This window comes from Chrysochloris asiatica, unplaced genomic scaffold (genome assembly GCF_000296735.1).
Source record: "Chrysochloris asiatica unplaced genomic scaffold, ChrAsi1.0 scaffold00036, whole genome shotgun sequence".
In the NCBI taxonomy this organism is placed as follows: Eukaryota; Metazoa; Chordata; class Mammalia; order Afrosoricida; family Chrysochloridae; genus Chrysochloris; species Chrysochloris asiatica.
The window spans coordinates 10,781,067-10,789,190 of NW_006408554.1; the positions used below are offsets into that span (position 1 = coordinate 10,781,067).

The following is an 8,124-nucleotide window of genomic DNA, read 5'->3' on the forward strand; positions in this document are numbered from 1 at the left end:
GAATAAGTTTTTGAAGAGATCAATTTTATATTTGGCTTAAACTCCCAGGCTGTTTTATTTAACTGAATACTTCCTGGACTTTAAGATTCAAATGAATATGATAATGGGAGTCATTTTTAGGATTAGTAAATTTTACTCAATTTTGATAATTAAGATTGGTGGTGGTTATGTGCCATGGAGTCGGTTCCGACTCATAGCGGCCCTGTACAAGGTTTCCGAGGCTGTAAATCTTTATGGTAGCAGAAAGCCTCATCTTTCTCCTGCAGAACAGCTGGTAGTTTCGAACTGCTGACCCTGACGTTAGCAGCCCGATTCATAACCACCATGCTACGAGAGCTTAATTTAAGATTAAAGATTTCAAAATTATGCATTTTTTAGGTTTCACCACCTTTGGTTTTAAAGATATATATATATATATAATATCATATATAGTACAGTGTTTTCTTAAAGGCGTATATCAGAATCTGAATAAGAAATTTTGTCAAACCAAAATGGTATTTGTTGTACTAAAGTTTGTACATTGATGTTAACCAGACTTTCTCATATTTTCTTTACTCTAACTTTCTAATACAATTTTATTTGCTGATACTAAAGAATTTGTTTAATGTAAGGGCGTAAGTACATTATTTTTGTCACTAGAGGGCAGGAAATTAAAGTAGATTATTTCAAAAACCCTTTAAAAAAGAGTTATATTTAGGAAATATAATGATTTCCTAAAGGAAGGAAATTAGTAAATAAATAAATGTATCAAATAAATCAGTAATTAAATGCATAATTAAGTAAATCAGCAAATAAACAAATATTGTCAATACAGATCTAGTAAATAAAGCAGTAGTATATACTCTATCATTTTAATTTAATATCTTTTATAGGAAAGAAGCACATTTATTATTATTATTATTAATGCCCAGGACTCTCCTGGTAACACCTTTAATAGGTCAAAGTAACTGTACAATTCACTCAATTTTTCCTTAGAATAATTTGTTATTCTATTATAAGGGAAGGTGTATCTTTCACAATGATGATTTAGCAGAATGGGTGGTGTCACTTTAGGGTAGAAGAGCAACCCAGACCCCTCTGTTCAGCTTCAGCCTCTCCTGGGCAGACCTACGGACACAATGAAGGGATAGGGAATTCCCATGGCTATGAATGAATCAACGTGGCTTTCAATTTTCTGTATAAAATGGAAAATGGGGTTGGTGATGGGACATCTTGGCACAGTCTGGAAGTATCCTGGTTCAAAGCACTGCTGCTCCCAAGAGAAATTAAAATCACTGCAAAACAACCTGGCCCATTATTCTGGTGAAAAATGACAGGAGTTGTCAGTTGTGTTCTGCAGCTAGTTCCCAACCAGGGGCTTCACAGACCCACGGGAGAGGGAGAGACAGCGAAGACACAGAGGGTTGTCATTTTTTTTTTCCTTTCTGAAATGACTCAAGTCTTCAAAATAAAGCTTTTATATTCTTTCTCTGTAAAGTAGTATAGCATATTGCAAATGGAGGGTGTTCTAACAGAAACTAATTCCAGTCTGCATAAGAAGTCGATGACAGGCAAAAGAATTCTCAGCCCCGTGGGTTTCCCGGAATTCTTCACGCATCTTCCTGTTTCTGATCCACAGCTTCCGCAGTTCAGGGATTCACGTGTCAGCCCTTGGTTGTCTTCTTGAAAGCGTCTCCTAGCGTGAAGGCAGAACACTCGGCGTGGTCCTTACAGGAGTGTCACATACAGTTTTCAGTTGCAGAAAACTGTCCCATGTTGGATCCTCGAGTTTTCAAAACATCACAAGTAAAACAAAACAAAAAGCCAACCCAAATCAAGATGTGGTTGAACTTGCATAAGGGAGAAGATTTTGACCAGCTGTCAGTCATGAGCGAGGGAGCTAAAGTGCTGGCAACAGGGGATTCCTCACTGCTGCAGGTGGACGGTGAGGGAACATGGAGAGAAGCCCCTCCCTGCCCCACTACGTGGAAAGCGAGGGGACGTCCCAGAGGAGCCCCCTGGCCCACCATGAAGATGGAGAGGGGATGTGGCAAGGAACCCCACCCTCACCCCACCACATGGAAGTGAGGGAACATCTTGCGAGGGTCTCTCCCCCGCACGGAAGGCCGGACCCTCAGCCAGGCTCAGTGTGGCCTAGTCTGTGCCAGCATCTTGAGTCTCGCTTGGTTGATGACGTCCAGCAGGTTTTGGCCTCCACAGCTAGGGTGTGCGCGGCTGTCACCATGTGCTTCTTGTACTCCTGCTGCAGGCTGGTCATGACGTACTGCTGGGCCACCTTCATCTTGGTGATGAGGCCCACCAGGTCCGAATTCAGCAGCTTCTGGCCCATCTTGATCTCTTGATGCGTGATGGCCGGCAGATTGGGTATGGTCTCATCCACGGTGGCCAGGAGCGTCCTCAGGGCCAAGACGACTTTTCACCATCGGCACATACTCCTTGGGCGGGGCCGTCTGGATCTTACTGGACATCTCGATGACAGCTTTCACCAGGCCAGTGACAGTCTCGTATGTATACCTTGTTGTTGGAGCGGTTGAGGTTGGCCATGGGCGGAGGGCTGATCTCCGGGGGTTGAAGCTTGACTCCCGCGTTGTAGCTGTCCCCAGGGATGCTGAGGCTTCTGAGGCTGCCCAGGTGGCCAGGGGCTCCAGGGCGTGGCGGTTTCTTTGGTGGAGTGGCAGGATCGGGCTTCCCCACAGGCTGATAAATATGCTGGTTTCTAGTCGGTCCCTGGAGACCTCCATCCTCCCTGTCCATGTTGACCCGGGAGAGCCTCAAGTCCGGCTTCAGGATTCGCTCCTCTTTCTCCAGTCATCGCTGGTCTTCTTCCATTTCCTGTTGCTGCGGGTATCAACCGCTCTTCCATCAGGTAGGCTGGGAGCATCTACATGATCCCCCTCATATCCAAGGCTGCTGAGTCCTCCATGCTGGGCTGCCACAAGGACATCTCCTGAGGTCTGTGGTTCCACGAGTTGGGCTAGTCCAGCAGGGGGGCCTGGCCTGCGTAGATGCTGCCGGCCGTGTCTGTGATCCCATGGGAGCCAGGGTAGCCAGAGACCTGAAAATGGTTACTCAGCATGACGTGCTGGGGACTGGGGTATATCTCTTCGCTGGACCTCAGACTGGGGTAGCCAGGTCTGCTGGGCTTGGGAAGTGTTTCTTCCGACCCTCCAGAGCCCCAGGACACCGTGACCTGTCTTCCTGACTCCATACTCATGCATTCTTCTTGCTGAACCTTCTCTTCCTTCAGGATCATGCTGAGGTAAGCTTTAAATTCAGTAAACCTGAGCTGCCTGCTGGGGTCATAGGCCCAGCACTTTGTCATAAGGCTGTAGAGGGTGGGAGGACAATTTGAAGGAATTGGCAATCGCTCCCCATTTTCAATCTGACAGATCACATCTTGTTCTTCACTCCTTGAAAAGACTTCACCTTGTGCATCAGAATCTCCCACATATACCTACCAAACATCCACACGTAGCTAGTTGAGGTAAAGTTGATGGACTCTGGAGCCATTGACTTGATCGGCAGCTTTCCTTTGGAAGCTTTGTAATCAATACTGTCTTCCATATACTGGGAAAATCCAAAGTCTCCTAATTCTACACAATCAGTTGAGGATACCAGAACATTCCAAGCAGCAATGTCCCTGTGTACAAATCTTTTGCTATCTAGGTATGGGAGAACAATAATGAGCTGGTAGGCATACAGTATCAGATAAGCCAGATCCAAGCTGTACTTCCTTACTTGTAAAAATAACCTCAGCTCCACAAGCATACACAGCTCCATGATTATACAGACAGGGTTCTACGTGATGACGCCAATCAGCTTCAAGATGTGACGGTGCTCAAACTGACTCATGGTCAAGGCTTCCTGAAGGAATTTCTCTCCACGCTGTCCGAAGTACAGTTTTTACATGCTTTAAGGGCCACCGCCAAAGCTAGATTCTCCGGTCTCATATACACTCCTTGATGCACATCTCTGAACTGGCCATCTCCAATACATCGTCCAAGTTCAATTCTTTCTCTTTGAATCTCATAGTCCCTGGTGCAAGGTATGGTGTGGGTGTCCTCCTCGTCTATGACCTTGGCATAATCGTACGTCTCGGACATGGAAACAGCGTGGGTCTGCACTCCCTACTTCTTGCTTTTGGCAAGCTTTGATATCAATGTCAGGGACTGTTCACCTGCTTTCTGGGGTCTGATGATGAAAGACTCCATGGCTCCGTTCACCCATTGATCAGGTGAGCCATATTCTCTGCAATGGTTAAGGGTGCAGCTGTCACTGTCAGAGGCTGCGGGAGCACGGGCTATCTTCGGCTGTAGCATTCCTTTCCGGTCTTTGTCTTCGCTGTGGGAATACTGGATGGTCTGCACTTGTTAAAAGTTGGCTAGATGTGTGGGGTGGCAGCCCTTGTCCATCAGGTAACTGATGCCTTCTTCGACTGATCACCAACTCCACTGAGATGATCCAGCTTGAACCAAAGGCACATTTGAAGCACTCTTTATCAAATCTGTACACAGGGGAGAGAATCTCAAAGAATTTCAGAATACTTTCTTCTCTATTAAGATTGGCAAATTGTATAGATGTCTGTTGGATCGGTTTCCTTAGTGTTTTGGCCTTGACAGAATTCAGTAAACTCTTAGGGAAAATTTGCTTTAAACCAACATCTTCTTTTTCTAATAACTTCATAGTTGGACTACTTTTCTAGTGCATTGCCCCGCATCTTCCAGCTTGATCGCCGTATTTCTAGACAACCCAACTTCAGCGCAATGTCCTGGTCCACTTGGTCAGTGATCTCCACCATATGATTATATGTTAAGGATGTTGATAGAAGAAATTCAGAGTTGGCTTATCTTCAGTCAACGGGTTTAGAAATCCTTTTGGCAAATAACGAATTCTCAATTCATATTTTTACTCCTCTGGGGGATGTGCCTTTTAGTACTTCTCCCTCATGTTGGAAACGCCCATGTCAAAATGGAGCCAGTGGGCTTCCTCCGACTACAGGTGGCTGAGGTGGAATCTATAGCACGCCACGTGCTTCACTTTGTGACTCCACTATCTTCTGAATGATGTCCCTGACATCCATCAGTCACGTCTCCATGTCTGTCTGATGATGCTGGCCCACGTGGCTAGCTCGCTATTGCTTTCGAAATAGTGAAAGACTTTCAGCACACGCTCCATGGCCCCAGGGGAGCGTTCCAGACTAGACTTAGCACTGGAATTAGGAGTGTGATTCAAGTCGGGGTCAAGGTAAGCAGCTGCCGTTATTTTGCTAGATGCTAGGTATCTGTCATATTTGCTCATGCGGTCACACGAAGGCTGGAGTCCAATCAAATGACCACTGAAAACCCTCCTACTTTCTCAGTCCTCTTTGCATAGTCGGCGAGCACTTGCACGTCAGTGAGGTCACCGTGTAACGACGAGGGCCACCGTCTGCCGGCTCCCTCCCACGCTTACACCGCTGGCGCACGGAAACACAAAATTTCAAGATAATAATCTTAAGAACTAGCATTTCTTCTAACACATAATAATTTCTTTTCTGCCTAATAGTTTTAATTTTCTATAAATAATTTATTCTTTTCTGCTGTGATTATTCATTGTGCTTTGGTTGTCTTTTTTCAGAAGTTTATTTAACCTTGATAAATCATTAGCTAGTTGTTTAAATTTTACATAAAATAATGTGTGATGCTGTGTTATAAAGCACTGGACTGCAAGGTTGGTTTGAACCCCAAGGTTGGCAGTTCAAATTCACCAATCATTCCTCAGAAACCGTATACAAGGTTGTTATGAGTCAGGAACTGACTAGATGGCATTAAACAACAACAAATTAATATTTAGTCACCTTCTAAACATCTTTTGAGGTTTTCTTTCAGAGCTGGCAAATCTGTAGATATCTCCTTGCACAAGATCGCCAGATAAATGTTCCAAAAGGTATTTGCATACCTAACATTATTAGACGTACTCATTAAATGAACCAGATAGGACTCAGTCCTTTCCTAACCTAAAGTTAGAAAGTTAAATTAAACTTATATAATTGTTTATTTAAAGATAGATTTTCAGCTTTTAAAAATTAAATTATTGAAAATTAAATGAGGTTGAAATTTAAATAAAAAAAATACAAAGAAAAGTGGTTGGACATTAAGTTTATAGACAAAGCTTAATCACGTGATCTCAAGTTTTAACTGTTCATCTCTCTTAATTGTAGTGTTCTCCCAGAGATGTGTGATTCTGTTACCCTACATGGAAAAAGGACTTGCAGATATTAAGGTTAAGGACCTTGAGATGAGGAGATTTTCCATTGCTTATCATTCTAATCCGATGAGCTCTTATAATTGGAAGGAGGTAGAAGCGTGGGAGAGAGAAATGAAACAGAAAAAGGAAGAGAGACGCAAGAGAGGGCTTCAACCCACCATTGTTGACTTTGAAGATGGGGGTATGGACCAAAGCCAAGGGAGTTAGGCAGCTTCAAGAACCTAAAAATAGCCCTCAACCTACAATCACCAACAAAAAGGAGACTTCAGTCTTACAATCACAAGGAACAGACTTCTTTCAACAACCTATATGAACAAAGAAATGAATTCTCCTCTAGAGTCTCTAGAAAGAAACATCTGCCAACATCTGACTTCAGTCTAGTGAGACTTATGTTGTACAAAACTGTAAGATAGTAAACTTGTGTTCCTTAAGCTATTAATTTTGTGGCATTTTTTTTTTTTTTAAACAACAAAAGTAGAAAATGAATACACATGACCACTGGTACTAGATGGGAGCGTTTCCCATTTCAGATAAAATCCAGAGCCTCTTGCAAGTTGCCCCAGCTTCTGGGCAATATATCCAAGCTTTTCAGTCTCTAACGTTTCCTGCTTTACTGTAATTGAGTCTTGTGGAAGAAATTTTTCAAAAGAAATTATTGTTTCAGGCAGAATGGACAGTGTGAAGAAATACAGAGATAGAAAATTGTATACTGTGCGGGAAGGAACAAAAGACAGCCCTGTGTTTTGAAGCCTAAGTATGAGGCAGGAACACAGGGAATGAGATTGGAGAGGTAGACCAGGAACCAAACCAAAGAAACAAATACCAGCTGAATGCCATTTTAATTTGTGGATAATACAGAGCTATTCATGAACAAAAATTTAAGAATCTGCTCTATAGGTTATCATTCTTGTAGATACGAGGAAAAGGATTTTACAAAATATGAGCCATTAGAATATTCTTGTAGAAGGCCAAGTAAGCAATGCCTAACCTCAGATAGTAGTAATAAGGACAATACTTGAAAATGAATCAAATGAGTATTTAGTCTGTGACATCAGAACGACTTAGTGATTGATTAAATATGGGATTTGAGTAACAGGTTAAGACTCAGGGTGACTCAGTTCCTGCGTAAATGATGGTGTCACCATTACAGACTAATACACAAAAAGAAGTTGATATAGTGAGAAAGAGGGTAATGTACAATTTTTGATATTTTGAATTTGAGATGTCTATGGAGTCCTCCTGGCTGCTTTTTGGAAACCCTATACAGGGTTGCTATGGGTCGGAATTGACTTGATGGCACTTAACAACAACAACAACAATGGAGTCCTGGTGTGACACTGTAGGATAATCGTTGGACTGCTAGCCACAAGGTCTGCGGTTCAAACCCACCAGCCACTCCACAGAAACCCCATACAAGGTGGCTATGAGTTGGAACTGACGCAATGGCACTTAGCAACAGCAACATGGATTATCTACAAGGTTTCAAATAGATCAGTGATCATGAAGATGGTGAAGAAGAGGGCAGCATTTCATTACATTACAAAGAAATGTCACCGTGAGTTAGAGCTTATGCCATGGCAACTTATAACAACATGGAATGTCAAGGTTGAGTTTTCTGGCACTGCACTGGATACTCAGGTCTGAAATGAACAGAGATGTCTAGGTTGTAAACATAAATATGGTCGTTGTCAGTACAGGGCGAGTATTGAAAGCCAGAAGAATGACAGCAGTTCCAGAAAGAATAGGTAGAATAAATAAGTAAATAAATAGGAATCTAATTTCACATTTTTGAGGATACAATTTTAGGACTACGAAGATAAGAAACTGCAAGATATCAGAAAAGGGGCAAGAAAAGACAAAGCCAGTTAGATAGGTGTC

The 8,124-nt window shown here is 42.8% G+C and overlaps 1 pseudogene; it reads right to left on the reverse strand.

Annotated features, from left to right (window-relative positions):
- Positions 1 to 2,123: 2,123 nt before the first annotated feature.
- LOC102831576 lies at positions 2,124 to 5,298 on the reverse strand (annotated as a pseudogene).
- Positions 5,299 to 8,124: the final 2,826 nt, after the last annotated feature.